This window comes from Rhinoraja longicauda, chromosome 9 (assembly GCF_053455715.1).
Source record: "Rhinoraja longicauda isolate Sanriku21f chromosome 9, sRhiLon1.1, whole genome shotgun sequence".
Classification (NCBI taxonomy): domain Eukaryota; kingdom Metazoa; phylum Chordata; class Chondrichthyes; order Rajiformes; family Arhynchobatidae; genus Rhinoraja; species Rhinoraja longicauda.
In genome coordinates, this window is record NC_135961.1 from 18,306,009 (window position 1) to 18,328,941 (window position 22,933).

A 22,933-nucleotide genomic window follows, 5' to 3' on the forward strand; every position below is an offset into this window, starting at 1 on the left:
GTTGCGACTCTTCTTCATAGTGTACATATTTAACAATAGGCTTTTGTAAGTAATGGCCAGAAAGATCAGTGATGAGGAAAAAAGTTGTGTAGCACTCATGCATAAGTTAGAAACAGATTCATATGCTAATAGAGTTAAAGTTCAGGTAAGGTATCCTTTGGTTCCGACTTTTATTTCAATGCTCCTTTACACTCAGATTGCAAGACACCTGAATCCATGTATGCATGTATAGGGTAGCTGATTTATTGTTTCTAAGATAAGTATCTCTAAATCTAAAAAAAAATAAGGCCAGTAACTACTGGGTGCATTGCAAGAATGTTGACCATATAAATCTAACTTGTATCATGAATTGAGTCCATAAGCAGAGCTAGCTGGGGAAATGCCCATAGTTATACAGCTCTTGTTCCAACAGAGGTCCCATAGAGCAAAATATTCCCACTCTTTGAGAAGGTAGCTGCACTACTACCGTCAAAACAAACAGGCGTGCTTCAGAGGTTTCAAAGCCTCTATGGATTAGTACAAGAGAGTCCCTGGTCAAAGACAACTCCCTGGTCCAAGACAGCTCAACTTTAAAAGATAGCTTTTAAAAGCCACTGAGCACTTTGAGACTGTAACTAGAGCACATGGAAACCAAGCACAAATGGTGGAAGGTTGATTTCCCATCTGCCAAGTTTTGTATCTTGTCTATGAGTAAACACATGTGCCTGAGACACAGAAGTAGTACAAAATGACAATCCAAAATACTGAATGGTTAAAATTGCTGGGGAAAATGTTAAGATCAATTTTATTTTTTTCCCTAGTTAAGATGGTTTGTGGGTTTTTTTCCATTGATCAGGAAAGTGGGAAGAGAATAGAGACTAAAAGCAAATGGCAGAAAAGGAATATTGAAGTTGGAGTTAAGAGAGATGCAGAATGACAGATCATTGATAGATTCTTAGAGAGATTTGTAATGCTGGGAATAAAGAACAAAAGAGAGAAGGCAAATAAACAAATGACATGATTGCAATGCATTCATATTCAAAGCCATCTAAAATATACAAGTTATATTGATGGTTTACAATTATGCAATTTAAATGTTTGGGCTTTTGGCCTCATACAAATTCTCCATATATCTTGACTCATGAAGTGTGCATCTTGACCTGGGACACTGTTAAGCCAACACTCTATTCAATTATAGTACACTGACTCCATGTTCCAAAGATGCTCTGGTGAAGATTACCACTCAAATCATGCAGAGATTTCAGTGCCAGTGTAGAGACACCTTGCTCCAATAATATAGGGCGACAGTGAGACCACATATTTAATATTATATGCAGCACTCGTCTCCCTATTTAATGGACGATATATGTGAGATTGACAGAGAGACTGTCATTTTGAATCTTGGGATGGCAAATTTGTCATATGGGGAGAGACTATGATGAGTGGGCGTTTGTTTCTTTCACAAAATGGAGGTGGTCCCATTGGCAAGATAGATGGTTAGTGTATCAAAATAAGAAAACTGTCTTTCAAGGAAAGAGATGAAAAATTTCTTCATCCCGAATGCTAAATCTCCTTCAAACTTTTTTACCCAAGAAGGTTGCATAGGATCAGACACTGAGGGTTATCAAGAGGTAGGTAGTTAAGAGAATAGGTGGATATAGAATGTATGAAAAATAGCACCAAGGCAATAAATCAGCTGTGATCATATTGAGAGGTGGAACAATTACATGGGACTGAATGGTCTACTGCCACTTCTATTTCCTATGCAAGGCTCACAACTGCAGCTTTTAATTTCCTATGTTTTCTGTAGCAGACCTCAGATGATTAAAGAGCTGATAGCAAAGCAACAGACACACATTGGGAGCCAATTCTAATGTCTTTCTTACTTCCACTTCCCCCCCCCCCCTTAAAATGGATAATTGACATTTCCTGGTGCTTCCAAAACTGCCTATTTTAATCTACTTAGTAATATTAAGTACCACAAGCTAGGAGACAATCGGAGACAAAATTCTGATCAATAACAAATGTATGTAATTCAAAACAAGCTAAAGTAGACGTGCTCTTTGTGATAGTTACTGGTGAACTGTCCATTAAATGCACAAAGGATTAAATAAATCAGATGCTGCACAAAGACTTTTGACATAAACTCATATTAACTATAAAGTCAAGAGAAGCATGTACCTTAAACATCTATGATGGAGCATAATAAACAAAAAAATCCTTTCAAATAGAATCTAAACACAAAGAACTAACATCAAAGCATCATGATACCATAAAAGCAGTGGACCAAATACTGTAACTGGGGAATTTATTTCAGTTACCAGAACTTCAATTACTATGTTCAAAGGGAATTAAAAAGGATCAAGTTTCAGAAGACTTGATATTTAAATATATGTTAAAATGTATTGTTGTGTGTTTTGTTGCTTTTTATTGGTGTAACTGTATGGCAAATCAAATTCCTCATATGTTGCAAAACATACTTTGCTAATAAAGTATGATTATGATTATAAATTAGAAAAAGTTAAAAGTTGTAAATAGTAACAAAATATCAGAAGGGAATGAATAATAACTTCAAAAATGAAGTTCTGGCTATTGATATCTATCATTCCTAAAGATGGTCGTATCAACAAAGTTGCATATTTTTCAACAAATTGTCTTATCTGAGAATGTATCATGAAAGTATATAAATTCATATAATCTAAACTGGTAAAATGAAAGAAAAAATTACGTTGACTCACACGAAGATTTGCAAGAGAAATTGACTTGATATGGTTACTGTAAAATGCATTCTTCTTGCCATTGAAAGTTACTTTTAAATCGCTACTATACTCATAGCAGAATAGCATCTCAAATAATGAAATTAATTGCCTTGCCAAAAGAAAGGAATGAAACCATCCAAGACTTCAAACTGGAGTAAAGAGTCAACAATGGTTTCTTGTCATATGTCCCAGACAGAATAATGGAATTCTTACTTGCAACAGCACAACAGAATATGTAAACATAATACTCTGGAAACAATATAATGAACAAAACAAAAGTTCATATATATATACATACACAGGTACACATAAAAATAAAACAAACTATAATAGTGCAAAAAGACAAAAACCAATGCCTCTGTCTAGGTTGTTCAAAGCTCATTTGGAGGTTGTAGTGTTTAATAGCCTGATGGTAGGGAAGAAGGAGCTGTTCCTGAGACTGGACGTTACCGTTTTCATTATATATTCCTCCTGATGGCAAGAGTGAAATGAGTGTGTGGCCAGGGTGGTGTGGATGTCTGATGATGCAGTGACCTGTAAATCCCTTCAACGGTGGGGAGGTCAGTACCCGTGATGGACTGGGCAGGGTTCACCACTTTCTGCAGTCTTCTTCGCACCAGGGCATTAAAGTTGCCGAATCAGGCTACAATGCAACCAGTCAATATGCTCTCTACTGTACACTTGCAGAGGTTCAAAAGAGTCCACTCTGACATACTGAATCTCTGTAATTTTCTCAGGAAGTAGAAACGTTGATGGGCTCTCTTTATAATTGCATCAGCATGCTAGGTCCAGGAAAGATCTTCAGAGATATGCACACCCAGGAATTTGAAGTTTTTGACTCTCTCCACCATCATCTCGTCAATTATCAGGTTTGTTGGTCCTCACCCTTCCTCTTCCAAAGTCCACAATCGATTCCTTAGTCTTACTGACATTGAGAGCCAGGTTGAAGGGTCTCGACTCGAAACGTCACCCATTCCTTCTCTCCTGAGATGCTGCCTGACCTGCTGAGTTACTCCAGCATTTTGTGATACCTTGAGAGCCAGGTTATTGTGCTGGCACCATTTCGTCAGTCGGTCGATCTCACTTCTATACTCGAAGGTATTTATTCACAAAATGCTGGAGTAACTCAGCAGGTCAGGCAGCATCTCGGGAAAGAAGGAATGGGTGACGTTTCGGGCCGAGACCCTTCTTCAGACTGAAGTTCTGAATTATGAACTTCAGACTGAAGTTCTGAAGAAGGGTCTCGACCCGAAACGTCACCCATTCCTTCTCTCCCGAGATGCTGTCTGACCTGCTGAGTTCAGCATTTTGTGAATAAATACCTTCGATTTGTACCAGCATCTGCAGTTATTTTCTTATATTCACTTCTATACTCTGACACATCACCACCCATAATTCGTCCAACAACGGTGGTGTCGTCGGCAAACTTAAAGATGGAGTTCGCACTGTGTCTGACTACACAGTCGTGAGTATAGAATGAGTAGAGCAGGGGGTCGAGCACACAGCCTTCAGATGCTCCCGTAGTGATAGTTATCGGGAAAGAAGTGTTGCTCTCAATTTGTACAGACTAGTCTGTTAATGGGGAAGTCGAGGATCCGATTGCAGAAAGATGTGCAGAGACTGTTCCGTGAGCTTGATAACCAGCTTGGAGGGGATGATAGGATTGGACGCTGAGCTAGTCCACAAACAAAAGCTTGACATATGTGTTTTTTTTGTCCAAGTGGTCCAATGCACAGTGGAGACCCAGTGAGATCCCATCTGTTGACCTGTTGTCTTGGTCGGCAAATGAGTCGATGTTCATAATGAGGTAGCAGTTGATATGCGCCATAACCAACCTCTCAAAGCATTTCATCATCATGAACGTTAGTGCCACCGGTCGATATTCATTGAGGCATGTCACCGTACTTTTCTTGGGCATCGGTATTATTGATGCCCTCTTAAAGTAGGTGGGAACCTCAAACTTCAGAAATGAGAGGTTGAAGATGTCCACAAAAACTCCAGCCAGTTGGTCTGCACAGGTTTTCAGATTAACTGCATATATTAATTTTCAACTTTGAAGAAGCCTTTTGTTCTATTTACAATTACACAGAATTTAAAAAATGCCAACAGAAACTTCACACAACAAAAGCCTTGAGAATCGCTTTTCAGATGAACAGCTTGTTTTTACATTCAAGAGTGTGATACCCAATTGAGCAATAAAATGGTGATCCCCAAGGACAACTCACAAAAGGTTGTAGATAAAGGAGACTGCAGATGCTGGAATCTTGAGCAAAACACAAAGAAACTCAGTGCATCAGGGAGCATTAGCTGTCCATTCCCTCCCCAGATGCTGTCTGACCTGCTGAGTTCCCCTAGAAGTTTTTGTTTTTTCCTGAAAATAGGTTGTGTTTTATTTTCCTGCTGAAACAGAATTACACCTCAGTTTGCAGCCTGCTTCTGTACAAAATGCACGACCTGATCTGAGTTCAACACCACAAGTAAACCACCACAATATAAAGTTTATCCAAGTCTGTCCAAACATAAATGTACTCACTGAGAAATTTTACTTTGTTCTTAGAATCAGAAACAAATCATTAAACTAACCTGAACTAATTGGGAAACTAGTTTTTTAATTCTTGCCTTTGTAATATTTCGTCTACTACAATGCATTTGAATTTCCAGTGAGTGGTACAGTATATAAAACACCACTGCAAAGATCTTATCTCATTTTCCATTTCAGTGGCATGTTAATTGATAGATGTTGTGGCACGGCTGTCATATTTGAAGTTAAAGCAGAATGTTTCAAGCTTGACTCGTATTCTTGTTGTTCTTGTTGTTGGGGATCTCCCATGCAATGTCTTTCAGTTCAACAAATACGAAAGACCGATAGCTTTGTAGAGTGTTTGGGGATCCCCAACATGATAATGAATGACTTAAGGAAAACTTTTGCAGTAAGTTAATGGAAATTCTCTCTGGCCCATGCAGATCTTAAGGCCCTGGTACGTGATTAACCCAGAAAGTGGAAAACTAAGAGACATGTTCAATTCTCACCACCTATTCCCAGCATCTGATGATGTGTTTTCACACTGAAAGTTAGCACTGTCACTTTTCCCATGGATCCAGTCTGACATGCTGAGCAAAATAAAGCATTTTCTGTTTTTATTTTATGTTCAGCATGTATACATGTTGCTTTTTTATCCAGATGCTGATTAAGAAGTGTTAATCTATCAGACACAAAACTGACAAGTGTGCCTTTGAGTGAACTTCCAGCCAAAGAATTAGAATCAACAGTGCTAACTTTACAATCAACTAAAATTTAAGGACACAAATGAACACAGGACACAGATTAGCACAAACCAAGTTAGACCAAGAGCCGAAACCCAAGAATTTGCCACAAGGTGTAATCATATGTTAACTATTCCAAGGTTCACAAAACAGATCATATTTATATTCCTGGTGGTTTTCAAAAACGGTTTCTCAAACAAATGGGCATCTGACATACAGAAACCAACAAATCCCATTTACGAATTGGAGCCAAGTTCCCAAGCAACGCCCGATACAAAATGCAAGTTCAATTGAAAAGAATGCACTTGATCTATACAATGCTGCATGTTAAAGCTAAGGTGAAAGAGCCAAGATTTGGGGGCCATACTTTGTGTGAGGAGACATTGCTGAAGTTTACACCATACGTTTTATCAGTATGAAGTATTGGGAAACTTCCCACAGTTCGATCAAGCATGGCCATTCTGCCAATTTGAACATTTACTTTGCAGGGTGATTGGAAATTAAGGAATTTAATTTCTTTGTGTTGACTAGCTGCTCGAGCCATTAAACAAGAGTGTTCTGAATTTGGCTAGTTAAGGTATTGAATTACAAAGCCCACCGCAGATGGTTGAATTAATCCTGAACTCATAGGTGCAAGCATGCCATTTTGGAGTGAATGACTAGTTACCTGACACGACCCCACCAGAATTCCACTGAAGTGTTGAGTTTGGATCAGGTATCAAAAGTTTTGCCCTTGGGTTCAGGTCAGATCAGACTGGGCCGATTCTTTATAGAAAGGATGCACAATGGCTCGGTACTGGGGGATGTGAAAGTAGCCAAGATTGTGCAGGTAGCACAGGAAGTGGTTTCCATTTCCCTATTCATTACAGATCCTGGTTACTTGATCCAAACCTGACTAGACCCACCATCAGGTCGAGGAGAGCATCAAAAGCAGAACAATTGCTCAGCCTCAGGTCAGATCCAGATTAGCTGTACTCAGATCAGGTTCTGGTCAGTTTTTAATTTTATATCCAAGCAAACCTCTACATGAAGCCCCTGACCTGTGAACTGCAGAACCCACTTGTAGAGTCAGTGAATCAGGCCTGCATCAAAAATTGAGATTAGATCAACTTTTTGAATGTAAAAGATAGCTGAAGGAATACAAGAACAAGTTGGGTGAATTCAATTAGAACAATTTAGACTTTAGAGATACTGCACGGAAACAAGCCCTTTGGCCTACCGAGTCTGCACTGACCAGCGATCACGCTGATAGACTAGCATTGTCCTACATACTAGGGACAATTTTCAATTAAGCCAATTAACCTGCAAACCTGCACGTCTTTGGAGTGTGGGAGAAACCGGAGCACCCAGAGAAAACCCATGTGCCCACAAGAACGTACAAATTTTGTGCAGACAGCACTTGTATCCACACCCAAAATAATGCGGTTCAGCGTGCAAGTGCCAAAGGCAAGGCTGGTGCATTTTCAAACACGTTTGACTAAAACAGGCAAATAAATGAACTATTCCTTCCAAGCACCCGTCATCAGTCTTCGGAAAATTATATCCAATCCAGATGATATCACGAAATGGCTGAAGGCACTAGATATGTCAATTGTTCTGCAGAATGCTGCTGCAGAACAACCAGCAGCTTTAGCCAAGTTGTTTCAATGTTGTTGCTAAATTGTCATCTCTCAGATAATGCGGAAAATTGGCCAGGTGCATCCTGTCCACCAAAAACAAAGCAAATTAAATCCTGAAAATTATCATCTCATTTCTTTATTCACAATAGTAATGAAGATGATGTTGTTAACCCTGGAAAAATAGCACTCAATTATCAATAACCTTAGTGCTTAGTCTGGCTATTGGCCAGTAAAACCTGGTGCCAGACCTCCTTGGTCATAAATAGGTAAAATAACAGAATTCCAGGGTTGAACTGAGAATGATTTACCTTTGACAAAGGCATCATTCACACATTTAATGCTAGGAAAGAGCTCTGGTAAAATTAAACTTAGTAGAAGTACAGGGGGAAACCCACCATTGGTTTGAGTCACAACTTGCGCAGAGAAAAATGGCTCTAGTTGGAGGTCAAACATCCCATTTTGCTGTAAGAAGCTGTTTCATCAATTACCTTCCTTCCTTTCAAGTCAGAATGTGAATGTTCAATTCTGGTTGTATTGCATTCAATTCAATTTGCAACCCCGAAAAATGAAGCAGTTCATGCTTACATGCAACACGCAGGCAAATGCTGATAAAGAGCAAGTATTTGCTCTTTTTAAGAGCAATGTCAAATCAAACATCAGATTAGCATTCAAAGAAGTGATAGGGCTTAACAGTACTATTCTCCAAATGTTGTTTCTGTTATCATTACATCGAGCACACAGTAAATTGGAGGCTATTCAGACAAATTGTAACTCTCCACAAAACCATATCAATTATGTTTCAGTGAATGAACCTTTCCCACCAAAATATTCTATAAAGTAGCTATCTGAAATGGTAACCAATAAAAAAAACAAAGGAATTCATCCAATTGCTCAGATTCTTGAGTTTTAAACACTCTTCAAAATCTGAGAATGGAGATATGTATATAAATTAAATGTCAATACAGGGTACACCACTGATATTAAACAGACTAAAATGTAACTTTATCCTACATGCAATTATTTATTATAATATGTGGACTGCAAACTAATAGACTAAAATGTAACTTTATACGAGACCATTTAGTCCATTTTATAATAGACTAAAATGTAACTTTATCTTACATGCAATTATTTAAAATAATGTGTGGATTGCAGACTTTGGACAATTCAACAAATGAGAAAAAGACACAATTGCTGGAGTAACACAGCGTTTCAGGCAGCAACTCTGGAGAACACAGATAGGTGATGTTTTGGATTGGAGCCCCTTCTTCAGACTGAGTCACGTATCCACATCCTCCAGAAATGCTGCCTGACCTGCTGAGTTACTCCAGCACTGTGGGGTTTTTTTGTAAACCAGCACCTGCCGTTCTTTATGCCTTCAACAAATAAAAAACAGTATAACTCAGACAATTATAAATGGATAGCACTTCAGTTTGGAAACTTAAAATCGCGTGATGGACAATGTCAAAATATTGTTATGTCATGGACTGTGAATCTGGTGGGGGGACAGTGAAATATTCTTACCTGCGTGACATGCAAAAAATCCAATGCATTAAGTAGTGAAGTCCCCAGATTCTTAGTACAATTACAAACAACAACCACACTTCATCAAGGACATCTGGAAGCTCAGTTGGCTCAGCAACCGAGTGCCATGGTGGGAGTACTTAAGACAACTGTTGGCAATGGGAATGGCTTCTGCAAGTAGTAGGCCCAAATCAGATGACCTACTGCCTGATGTAGGCGAGATGGGAATGCATTAGGCATTTGGGTTCTTCGACAGACAATCTGATATTATAACATAGGAGAACACCAAGGGCAGAATCTTTCAGATTCCTCCTCAAAGAAAGACAGCAGCCTTACTGAGAACTTTCAGATTCCTCCTCAAAGAAAGACAGCTGCCTTACTGGGAACACATGGAGACATTTACAATAGACAATAGACGCAGGAGGAGGCCATTCGGCCCTTCGAGCCAATGTGATCATAGCTGATCATTCTCAATCAGTACCCCGTTCCTGCCTTCTCCCCATACCCCCTAACTCTGCTATCCTTAAGAGCTCTATCCAGCTCTCTCTTGAATGCATTCAGAGAATTGGCCTCCACTGCCTTCTGAGGCAGAGAATTCCACAGATTCACAACTCTCTGACTGAAAATGTTTTTCCTCATCTCAGTTCTAAATGGCCTACCCCTTATTCTTAAACTGTGCCCCCTGTGTTCTGGACTCCCCCAACATTGGGAACATGTTTCCTGCCTCTAACGTGTCCAACCCCTTAATAATCTTATACGTTTCGATAAGATCTCCTCTCATCCTTCTAAATTCCAGTGTGTACAAGCCTAGTCGCTCCAGTCTTTCAACATATGATAGTCCCGCCATTCCAGGAATTAACCTAGTAAACCTACGCTGCACGCCCTCAATAGCAAGAATATCCTTCCTCAAATTTGGAGACCAAAACTGGAGACCATTTGGTCCATCCAAGAAGATTCCACAAGCACCTTCAGTGAAGTGCTTTGCAACACCAATTCATCGAAACATAGAGCATAGAAAATAGGTGCAGGAGGAGGCCATTCGGCCCTTTGAGCCAGCTGTGATCATGGCTGATCGTCCCCAATCAATACCCCATGCCTGCCTTCTCCCCATATCCCTTGATTCCACTAGCCCCTAGAGCTTTATCTAACTCTCTCTTAAATACATTCAGTGATTTGGCTTCCACTGCCCTCTGTGGTAGAGAATTCCACAAATTCACAACTCTCTGGGTGATTTTTTTTTTCTCATCTCAGTTTTAAATGGCCTCCCCTTTATTCTAAGACTGTGGCCCCTGGTTCTGGACTCGCCCATGCAAAGATATTTAAACTCCTGCTCAAGTAAACCTTCAACTCTCCTATTAACACCTATATTTTTCTGTGCGAGGTCGACATTACATCTGCACCATTTATGCAAATGTCATCATTACAGCATGCACATCATGCCCACGTAAATCTTAGCTGCACAAAAGCACTGTCCGTGCACTGGTGTTTTATATACACAAAGGCAGGCAACTAAATAAAATGTAAAAGATTAAGTAATTAAATAAAACAAGATTTACCTTCTAAAGTGTGTTTTAAAGCAAGTCTTTATTACATTTAAACAGAAAAAGTTATTTCTTTTTTGACAATCAAATAACTCATTTAAAAAAAACAAAATTCTTCGCTGAAGCAAAAAAAATCCTGTTCATAAACTATGGCATTAATCATTGGAAAGACAATGTAGGTTGCAACTTACAAACTTTGTACATTTTCACCATTGTTACAGTCGTAATTATTGGACTGTACTTTTTTAAGATCACAATTAGTGGAAATCTGCATTATGCAATGTAATGAAAGGTGGAAAATGAAAACACAAGATCATCCGGATCACACCGCTGAAAGTACTGAGGATTTTATGAACATTGGCTCCTCTATCTAAAATCTCTCTGGCATCATTTTCCACAATCAAGAACATCATGTGCAAAAACAACAATACAAATTAACATGGTACTTCAAAGATCCCTTATAGAAACATGTAATCCCAGTAGGTAGACTTCCCAAATGAGTCAAAACTTCGACATCGACCAATCTTTAAGCATGGCGGTGAGAACTAAAACTAGCATGTGCTCACCTCCAGGTAGTCAACAATGAAAAGGTTCCTACTTAAAATATCAATTCAGAACCAGCCTTGTTAGAGGCCCTCTTAAGATGGTGAACAAAGCTTGTGTTGAATGTAGCAACAGCTGGCGTTTATTTATACCTGTTAAAACAAGCAGGCTCTGTATTAATTTCAAATTCAGCAATCTGCTGAGATTAACATTGTAGATGCTGCTATTGGGATACAAATGCATGCTGTTTGTTACCGCCAAACAAGTGTGATATGCTGTGGAGCATACTGTGACCATTAATCTCCAACTCGTGTTGGGTCTAGTCTACAAAGGTGCACCTGGTTGTGTGGACCACTGAAGAGAAGCGATGATTGAACAAATGTTCTTCAGACAGCCAATGTGCTGGCAAAAGCAAGGCAAAGGCAAAGGCAAGTAAAAAAAAGTTACAGTAATATTTAAGAATGTTTATTATTAATGCATAGGAAGGAACTGCAGATGCTGGTTTAAACCGAAGATAGACACAAAATGCTGGAGTAACTCAGCGAGACAGGCAGCATCGCTAAAGAGAAGGAATGAGTGACATTTCGGGTCGATACCCATCTTCAGGGTCTCGACCCGAAACGTCAACCATTCCTTCTCTCCAGAGATGCTGCCTGTCTCGCTGAGTTACTCCAGCATTTTGTGTTGTTAAATGTAGATTTGATTTGTGAACCAGATTTAACTGCTGTTGTTATAAACTTACAGATCAAGACATCCATTCAGTTTCACTGGTACCTTTGGTAGGCAAAGGCATTAAACATTCCATCTAAAATTAATGAAAATAATTTTCTCAAGGGTGTCTGAACAAACAGCCAATATCATATGCCGTATGACAAACATGAAAACGGGAATGAATTTCCATCCATACCAACACCATTTCTCTGAGTTAGTTAAGCAGAGCAAATATACGCCTGTTTTCCTTTCTTATCACATTGGACTAGAGGAAAGTCAGAAAAACAGGTTTCCATCAGTTCCTGTCCAACTTAAATGGCAGGACCTGATAAGCACTTTTGTTTTAAATCACTAATTTCCAGCTGAAGCCAGCAAAAATGAAAGGCTGGCTGATTAACCTGTCAGGCGGTTAGGGCCCCAGGTCACATCCAAAAGCTGGAGTAATCAGAAAGCAGGGAAACTTAGTGTATCTAAATGAAATTGCCAGTCTGTCTGATGAGGCTGTCTGCCCACTCTGCATACCTCCTCCATTAAAATTGGAACTATGCACTTAGAAGGGAAGCTGGTTTTGGAATCCAGGAATTTCACATTCCCAGTCACCTACACAATTTTAGGTGAGAGCAGCTCCTATCCAAGTATAAATTTAAATTGTAAAGTCGGGTGTTCTTATGTCCACCCAGCAGTAATTAATAAACTGAAGCCTCAAATTTGGGGGGTTGGAATAATCTCATTATAATAAAACTCACTTACAATCTCAGTAACAAATTCAATTGTAAATATACAATTAGGAAGATATATTTTACAGAAAGTATTGAATGTAATTGTTTCTCTTCCAAATGGCTTATTATTGGATATTTCCATTCAACTAAAAACAGTGATAATTTTAAAACATTTGTTAGTTTTTGAATTTGCAATCTTAAGGTTAAAAAAATTGCTAAAACAGGTTATTTGTTCACATAGTTGAATAGGATTTCAGAATCATTACAAAAATAAAGAAGATCACTGGGGTTGATGTGGGCTCAGAGCTAAAGGTTAACCTGCACCCACTGAACTTTATTGTACACCAAAATAGTAAAATGGTGCCTATGAGAGTCATGCAACAAAAACAGACTATTCGGCCCACTGCCTATAGGACACCCATTTATACTAATCCTATTTTATTATCCCCATATTTCCATCTACTCCCTCCAGATTCTACCACTTACCCACGCACTAGTTACAGTGCCCAATTAACTTAACAACCCCGTCTTTGTGATGTGGGTTAACTGCACACAGACAGTACACCGAAGGTCAAAATTGAGCAAGGGTCTCCTTTCCCTGTGCTACAACATGAACTGCCATTTTCTGGTTCTTTGCTCATACCTTCCCTGGAACCAACCTGAACCTTTCAGACATATTTGCAGTTTGAAAACTCTCTGAATCCATGTCAGGTTCTGCATAAACTTATAGGAGAGCCAGGCTTCCGCTACAATCAACTCTCAGCGCAGTCGCCTGGAAAACTGAACTTGAGCCAAGCAATTCTGTCTGCCAAAACATATAAAGGAAACTAACATTCCTATCCTATATATTTTTTTTAAATCAGATTGTTTAAATCGACCATGGAGAATAGCACAAATTAACAAATATAATGGTACACGGCTTAGATGAAACAAACTTAGACACAATTTAGAGAAGTGATGGTCTGTGTCGATACTTGGTTCACTCTTTAGCACATTATGCAGTAATTATTGATTGAACGAACCTGATCTGCAAATGGCTTGGTCACCCGTGATCACCAGGAGCTCAGCAGAATGTTGCTCCCCACTTCACCAACACTTCCTTACAATCAGCCAAATGTTATGTCAATACAAAGCTAGACCTGTGTGCCCAAGTCCGTTGCATATTAAATGTTGGGCTCCTTTCTGGTGCCAGTTTTATCTGCTCACTATCACACTACTGTTTGTGGAATGTTGTCATGCACAAACCGCCTCCCACACTTCCTGCAAAACAACAATGACTACACTTCAGAAGTACTCTGTAGGCCATGTAGTTCTCTGGGACATTTCGAGGTCACAAAAGGGGGCTGCATAAAGGCTCTTTCTTTAAAATCAGCCGCGGGTCTATTCCACCTGATATGGACAAAACATGATGTCATTATAACGCAAAGTTAACTTTTTAATGTAAGTAGACACCAAAACAGTATTTCCCTGTACTCTAAAACAAAACTTTTAAAATTTAAACAAACCTCAAATGCCTCCATGTATATCAAGAGCAGTTATGAGTTATTTGTGGAAGCATCTTCTCCTCAAAAGAGTGCACAGCTCACCTTACGGTAACTATGGCACAATAAAAAAAACGAGCAGATTAACATTACCCGAATCCCACAAGCAAGAGCATGTAACTATATTGTGCCTTGCCCTGTCGGTCGGTGCATCCTGATGTTTCACTGCCAAATTTTGTACTTAAGAACTTTTACATCTGCTTGATATAACAGACTAAGCACTGGTTTGATATAGCTCCTTCATGACACTGCACTGAAGTTAGAGCCTATGTTACATGTACATACCATCCAACCCAGAAGCAAGTGTGCTTTCACAGGGCTATTGCTGATGGCTAAACACGAGACTCCAAATCTGATCTGCACTGAGCAGGAGGTGATGAGCTTATATCACATATCTCCTCATCACAGTAGGAGAGAGGAATAATCTGACAGGAGATTCCCAAGTGGTGGTCTCTGAAGCTATTGATAGCTGATTATAAGGACGTTAGTAATGGCATAGGAGCAGATTGTGCTTTTATCCTCATTTGCAAGCATAAGGTTAGGTAGATGAAAATAAAAACCATTTAAAAATCTAAACAATGTAAAAAGAAACATCCAAATTGACAGTCTGGTCTTTATCACATTGCTGGTTGGAGGTGATTGTGGTGTATATGGTATGAGAAAATAACTGCAGATGCTGGTACAAATTGAAGGTATTTATTCACAAAATGCTGGAGTAACTCAGCAGGTCAGGCAGCATCTCAGGAGAGAAGGAATGGGTGACGTTTCAGGTCGAGACCCTTCTTCAGACTGATCAAAGTCAAAGTCAGTGTACTAAAACGGAGGGCCCGCCCCCCTGACATCAGTCTGAAGAAGGGTCTCGACCCGAAACATCACCCATTCCTTCTCTCCTGAGATGCTGCCTGACCTGCTGAGTTACTCCAGCATTTTGTGAATAAATACCGTCGTGGTGTATATGGTGGTCACTGTTTGCTACATAACAGTGACAACATTATGGAATTCATTGACAGTTAACCCAATTTAGGATAATATAAAATGATGAAAAGGAGCTTTATCACCCATTCACACCAGTTCTGTTATCCCACTTTCTCATCCACTTGCTACACATAGGGGCAATTTACAGAGGTCAATTCACCTACAAATGCACACGTCTTTGGGGTGGGTCACCGGCAAGCACTGCACAGCCGTGCTGGAGCAGACCCGGCCAACAGTCGACACAGACAAGAGCGAGCCCGGTGGCCAAAGTGACCGCCGAGAACGAGGATGGGCCGGACATGATCAGACAAGGACTACCAAGAACAAGGACGGGTTCGCCGGCCAACGAGAACAAAAACCCTAAGATAGACAAAAAAAAAAGCTGGAGTAACTCAGTGGGACAGGCAGCATCTCTGGAGAGAAGGAACGGGTGACGTTTTGGGTCGAGACCCTTCTTCAGACTCTGAAGAAGGGACTTGACCCGAAACATCATCCATTCTTTCTATCCAGAGATGCTGCCTGTCCCGCTGAATTACTCCAGCATTTTGTGCCTATCTTCGGTTTAAAGCAGCATCTGCAGTTCCTTCTGAGAATAGACCCGCCTGCCGCTGAGAACGAAGACCCAACGGCCACGTGCAGCAGAAGCTGTGAAACTCTGAATACCGGAGAGTCGAGGAGGGAGCCGCTGGTGGCGACGGAGGCAAGTGGACCGGTAGGAGAGGGACCGGGGTACTACTTCCGGCACCTTCAAGGTTGTCTGCAGGAGATGCCCCCCAGGACACAGGGGTGGTTGGCAGAGGAGAGGATGTTGGGTCACAGGCCCACAGGCTTCCTGGATTGGAGGCACTCCAGGACAGGCTAGCCAAGAAAACATGAAGGTATCCCATTGAAGTTTAAAACCAGAACGGATTCATTTTTGCATGGAATGTGTAAGGCTCTGGCACAGTCAGGGTTAATTGCCCACCACAAAGTGCCCTTGTGGTAGACACTGTGAACTGCTGCCTTGAATTGCTGCAGTCTCTCTGGCATTCCCATGGCATTTTGGAGTAGGATTTATACATAGCAATGATATTACATAGTAACATATTTTCACGTCAGAATCATCAGTGAACTGGAAGGGAACCTGCTAATGCTGCTTCCCAGGTGGTATAGGTGTCCATTGTCAGGGTGAGGCCACATCTCATATTTCACTTGGGCAGCTTACACCCCAGCGGTATGACTATTGACTTCTCTAACTTCAAGTAAACCTTTCTCCCCACCCCCCCCCCCTCCTCAGTGCCCAGTTCTCTGACCAGTCTGACTGTTGTCAATTACATTTCTGTGTTTGTGTTTGCTTTGTTGTTGCCTTCTCCTAGCTAACAATGATCTATTCTACATTTTCCTTGATCTCCATCAGATTTGTCTCGTTTTCACACCTAACACTTCCTTATCTCAGTATCTCCCTCTCCCCTGACAGTCTGAAGGAGGGCCTTGACCTGAAACATCACCCATTCCTTCTATCCAGAGATGCTGCCTATCCTGCTGAGTTACTCCAGCATTTTGTGTCTATCTTCGGTTTAAACCGGTATCTGCAGTTCCTTCCGACACAGGTCCTGGGTTTGGGAGGGAATGATGGGGTAACCTGCTTGAGTAAATACAGGGTCTTTTGCAAGATGGTAGGCATGCCTACTGAAGGCATGCTAAGCCTATTATGAAGGCAATTAATGGTTATGGGGGTGAATTAATTATTAATCAAGGCTCTGTTCTGAATGGAGTGGAGCTTCTTGAGGCCTTTTGTGCTGCCTTCCCAGTTGATGCAGTGTATTCCTCAAGCTTGCCTATTTTTAATTACAGAAGGCAAGCATCTTGCACAAGGCCAGCATTCATTGCCCGTCCCTGATTGCTTGATGAAATCATGGCAAAACAACTTCTTGAATTGCTGCAGTCCTCTAAGTAAAGGAAAGCCTGCCGTGCTGTCATGCAAGGAATTCTTGGATTCGGAAATCTCCAATAATACAGAATCCAATTGTTCAGCAATCCTGATCGATCAGCATCTGGTTTACTCATCAATCCAGATGTGAGCTGGGGGCCAGAGTACAAGCAGGGTGTGTGGCCAGAGTCAGTCTAGACTGCAGGCTGGCTGTGTGGCTGGAGCCAGGGCTGGGATCAAACACGCAGGGGTCATAAACATGTGTATGTTTGTAGCTGGAGCCAAGGTCAGGGCTACTTCTTTACTTCCTGCTCCCTTTAAGCTCACCAGCTTTACTTGAAATGTTATGATACTCTTGTGAAACATGTAAGAACGGTGAAATTAAAGCGTTTGAGAGTATTAATAGGAGAAACACCCAATAGTCCAAAAAAATGATCATCTGGCACAACCAAAAATACCAGGGGTGCAGAATTACCTGCCTTTTATTTTATTTCTATGCCAAGAATGTGTTATTTCAAGGGGTGTGTTTCCTAGGTGGTGTCCCCATTGCACTACTGTACTTGTCCTTCTTGGTAGAGGTCATGGGTTGGGAGGTGCTGTAGGTAAAAAAATGCCATCGTGTGCCATCTTCCAAGTCAATGATTTCTGCAACCAGTGGACCCTTTGAAAATGTGACAGCATTAACCTAAGGTTAATTTAATCTCGTGCTTGTATCACACATTTCCTCAGAATTTGAACCCAGACATGCCCACAGGTCATATGTTTCAAATTGCATTTCCATTAGTTGATTACTACACTGAGTGGATCAGAACACAAGTAGTAATTCAGATCAGATTGCTTACACTGTGACCAAATGTGATGAATGCCAAATATCCTTTTTAAAAGTTTTAGCAAACTCAAGGATGTTTATGAAATTAACAAATATAATAAAATGTAAGTATAGTGTGACATTTATGGAAACACTGTGGATGAATGTTTTATTCCAGATATTTAACATTTATATAATGATTATATCGATGTTTTAAAAAAATATTGTAAAAATATTGTTTGTGTCCTAAGAGGCAGTCATCCCAAGTACTAGCTCAAAGTCAACAATATCCTTTGTTTCAATACTTCTATCGAAAAACCAAGACAGGGGAAGTCAAATTATAAACATGTCAAACTGAGCCTTTCTTCAGCGAAACAGACTGAATTTGGAGAGTTCATGTAACTTACTCGAACAATATTTATTACCTTATTTTATATTATTGTTTCAAGTTTTGCTTTGTGATAACATCTAATTCATCCGGCAAGCTCAATCCTTTGATTGTTTATTCACTATGTTGGGGGCCCAAGCAGTCATGTTCATTTGTGTTTTGGTTTTGCATTTTTAAAATGTTCAACTGTTTAGCATTTCCAAGTAAACACCTTTGCCACTAAGGTAACGATTAAAGGTAATTGTCTCTGACGGCACAGCATCCTGTCCTTTATTCCACTACCTAGATTCCCCATCGAGAGGGTCTATTTAAACACGTTGCAACAAAGCACGGGCCGGTTAACTTTCTGCAGGAATGCAGGCGCCGTCCCCAGTCCAAGCACTTCACAAAGTTGAACAGGCAGACAGATACACGGTAGAATAGGAGGCTGCGTGCGACGTCTTGGTCTAAAAGCTCCCCATCCTGAAAACCTAAAACAAGGGAATGCAGGAAAGATCAAGCAGCCAGGGACCGCTGGCAGTGGAGCCGCAGAGGGAGGCAAGTCTGACTGCCTCTTGTAAAACATTCGGGGATCAAGCAAACGCTCACTTCTCACCTTCGACTTTACCTCCCACCCCCCACACCTATTCCAATTAAACGAGAGGGTGAAGAGTCTGGTGTTCTTACCTGTTTACGTGTCTTTTATTATTCAGTCCGGCCAGTCCATTAAATCCACAACAAGCAGCGCGCGCTCCCTCCAAAGGTACTTTCCAAAATGTGTGTTTCCTTTCCTTGTATATATATATATTTTGTTGTTTGTTTTAAGTAAAGGAGTTTCCAAAAGTGGGCACTGGGCCGGTTGCACGGTCCCGGAGAAGAGATCCACGCCGTGTACTGCACTGCACTGTGCACTGGCCCGGGGGAGCACGAGCCTGGCGTGTACTGTACTGCACTGGCCCGGGGAAGCGCTAGCCTGGCGTGCACTGTACTGTGCACTGGCCCGGGGGAGCACGAGCCTGGCGTTGCCCCGGGAGCAGCGCGCGGCTCAGCCTCAGCGAGTGCTCTCGACAACTACTTTCGGCCGGGGTAGAGTGGGAGGGGAGAGCTCGGCCGCTGGGGCAGCGCTCCCCTTCCCGCTCCTAGCTCGTCAGATCTCCCTCTCCTTCCCTCCTCTTTCTTCCCACAGCTCCCCCCACCACCCTCCCTTCTTCCTACTTTGCAAGCGAGACTATTTTCGATGGAATAACATGGTCAGAGTTTGTGGATTTGAGGGGGGGAAAAAAAAATCTGCGCCTCGTGACATCAGAAAGGTGGAATGCCAGGAATGCGAGAAGCTGCTGTTGCTGCTGCAGCCTAAGATGTGTGTCGTTCCTTCTTCATAGTCACACAGCGAAAACACGCCCAGCCAGCCAGCGTCGATTCAAAGCTGGCCCGCAACAGTTTAACCTTTCCTTTAATGCGATTATATATATTTTTTTCATTGCACGCATTGTTTTAGTATAATCAATGGGCAGTTTTGTTCAGCTAAGTGAGCCGACGCGGTTGGGTGCATTAACGACAAAAAGTATTGACACATTTAAACTAAAATATTATGAAACGAATGCACTTTCTTCCTTAAGGAATGTATGTCGTCTGCAACTCGGGTTATTTATTATATTTTGCGATTGTAGTGACGAGCAATGTTGCCAACTGCTGAAAAGCTGTTTCGTGGGTGACACCGTGTGGCTGAAATTGTCTTTAAGTATTTCGGCCGCTTCTTGCATTTCATTTCACATTCCAACCGCTCTGATCCCAACATATAAAACCCAGCACTATTGTTTTGATTGCCTTCCTCCACTCACAATCCCTTGTCCATTGCGCTGGCATCTGAGAGCCCATATGACCCCCGAGTTCTACTTTACACTACTTGGGATTCATCTAAAGAATTCGAATGAGAAAGAATTCGGCCTGAAGTTTTATTATTTACAAGAGTTCCTCAAAATAGTAAAATGTGCTGATCACCATATGGCCAAAAATTTAGATTTTAAGGATTGTCTTAAAAAAAGATAAAGTGGAGAGATTTAAGGTGGGCGCTGAGGCATCAAATAATAGAATTTACCAAGATTAATAAAATTATTCAAACGTACCTCCTTCTTCCATCTCCAATAATCTCCTCCGCCTCATGGACTTCCCCTTCTGGTTTCTACCATCTCGAGACCTTTTTATTTCTAACAGCCAGTGCAAAATCAACCGCCTTGACTTCTCCGCACCCATTCCCCACTCCAATGACACCCCCTCTGAATGCACAGCCCTCCACTCACCCAGTAACCATCCAAATGTTGTTATCAAACTCACCGTCAACTGAGGTGCTGTTGTAGTCTGGCAGGCTGATCTCTACCTCTCTCGGCACGTGCTCATACCTACCTCTCGACCATGACCTCACGGACAAACACCAGGCCACTGTCTCCGACCATTTCCGATCTCATTACTTCTGCCGATCATCTTGCCACAGCCTCCAACCAAGCAGCACGCCCTGTTTTGCCTGCTTCTATCTCCATTACAAAATCCACAAACAGAACTTCTCTGGCAGATCCATTGTTTCTGACTGATCTTGCCCCACAGAACTCATCTCCAAATGGCTTGATTCTGTCTTAACCCCCTTGTCCAGCCCCTTCCGACCTACATCCAAGATATCTCAAGTGCCCTTCAAGTCCAATAATTTTCAATTCCTAGGTCCCCATTGCCTCATCTTTACCTTGGGTGTCCAGTCTCTTTGCACCTCAAGTCCCCACCAGATAGTTCTGAAGGTCCTCCAGTTCTTCCTGGAAAATAGACCCAATCAGATCCTCTCTACTAATACTTTACTCCACCTGGTGGAACTTGTTCTCACCCTCCAAAACTTCTCTTTTGGCTCCTCTCACTTTCTTCAAGTTGAAGGTATGACCATGGGCACCAGCTATGCTAGCCTTTTTGTTGGTTATGTCCAACTGACCATGGGCGCCCTAGCACAACTCTTTGATTTCATTAACTTTGCAGAAGAGCACGCCCCCAACACCCAGATGATCACCTTTGTGAATGCTGGAGTGCAGCTGCCAAGAACCACAGCAGCCAAGAATCCGTCAGGAATCCTGGCGACTGCGCAGGACTGGCGGCTTTCTGTAGATCTGGTGAAACAGCTGAAGTTCCCACAGCACATCGCCATGACCACCCTGAGGCCGGACATCCTCCTGGTCTCAGAGGACCGTCTAGAGGAGTCGCACGAGAGGAAGAAGACCAAATACGAAGAGCTGGTCATAGACTACCATAAGCAGGGCTGGAAGGCAAGGTGTGTGCCCATCGAAGTTGGTTGTAGAGGTTTTGCAGGGCAATCACTCTACAAGGCCTTGAGTGCACTGGGCATCACCGGAATGGGGAGGAGAAGAGCCATCAGGAACACCACAGAGGCAGCGGAGAAAGCCTCGAGATGGCTCTGGATCAGGATAGGAGGTCCATGGGGAGGAGTGAATGCCACCTGAACACAAGTCGTGGTCTGATCACCCACGGCTGGGTCGCCTGGGCGAGGGTGTCTGATGTTGAAAGACCCGAAACACCCGATGACCCCAGGTGACATCACTGATGATTTGTTCAGGAGGATCAAGAGATGTATTTTATCAAAAAAAGTCACTAACCGATCCAGCCCTCAAATTCACTTGGATTATCTCTGACACATCTCTCCTCTTTCTTGACCTCCCAGTCTTCATCACAAGGGACAGACTATAAAATGACATCTACTATAAACCCACTGGACTACACCTCCCATCCTAACTCTGGCAAAGACGCATGGTGGCGCAGCGGTTGAGTTGCTGCCTTGCAGCGCTTACAGCGCTAGGGACCTGAGTTCGATCCTGGCTATGCGTGCTGTCTGTATGGAGTTTGTACGTTCTCCCCGTGACCTGCGTGGGTTTCATCGAGAACTTTGGTTTCCTCCCACACTTCAAAGACGAAAAGGTTTGTATGTAAATTGGCTTGGTATACATGTAAAAATTGACCCTAGTGTGCGCAGATAGTGTTAACGTGCGGGGATCGCTAGTCGGTGCGGACTCGGTGGGCCGAAGGGCCTGTTTCCACACTGTATCTCTAAACTAAACGCCATCTCTTAATCTTAATTTGTCCAACTCCGTCACATCTGCTCCAAGAAGAGGCTATTCCAGGACATCTGAGATACCCTTTCCTAAATGTTGTTTTCCCCCTGCTATTGCAGATGGATCTCTCACCTATGCCTCCTCTGTGTCCCACAGTTCTGCTCTTGTTCCAGGTGGAACAAGGAGACCGACTACTGGTCATTACCTTTTACCCCTTCAGCCTCCACATCCAACACATCATCCTCTGACATTTCCACGACCTTCAGCGTGATCCCATCACCGGTTACATCTTCTCATCTCCACATCATTCCACTTTCTGCAGAGACTGTTCCTCCGCAACTCTTTAGGTCACTCATCCCTTCTCACCCAAGCCACCCCCTACCCAAGTACTTCCCCCTGGAGATGTAATGCCTGTTCTTATGCCTCCTCTTCCACATACATCCAGAGTCCCGAGCAGTCCTTCCAGGTGAGACAAAAATTCATGTGCACCTCCACTGACCTCATCTATTGCATTTGGTGTTTCCAATGTTGCCTACTTTACATCAGAGAGACCAAGCATGGTCCAGGCAACTGT

General features: G+C 41.9%; 1 protein-coding gene across 4 annotated transcripts in view; it reads right to left on the minus strand.

The window, feature by feature from the left end:
* The window catches only part of LOC144596516 (tyrosine-protein phosphatase non-receptor type 14-like), a 179,469-nt gene extending 160,086 nt beyond the window's left edge, over positions 1–19,383 (minus strand). For 2 of the 4 annotated variants that reach the window (XM_078404901.1, XM_078404904.1), the window contains exon 1: positions 18,947–19,383. The gene's annotated coding sequence lies outside the window, so the exon portion shown is untranslated. Of the gene's footprint in view, positions 1–11,252; positions 11,382–14,164; positions 14,256–18,946 lie in introns of all 4 variants that reach the window. The other 2 variants (XM_078404903.1, XM_078404902.1) reach the window with 2 other exon arrangements.
* Positions 19,384–22,933: the final 3,550 nt, after the last annotated feature.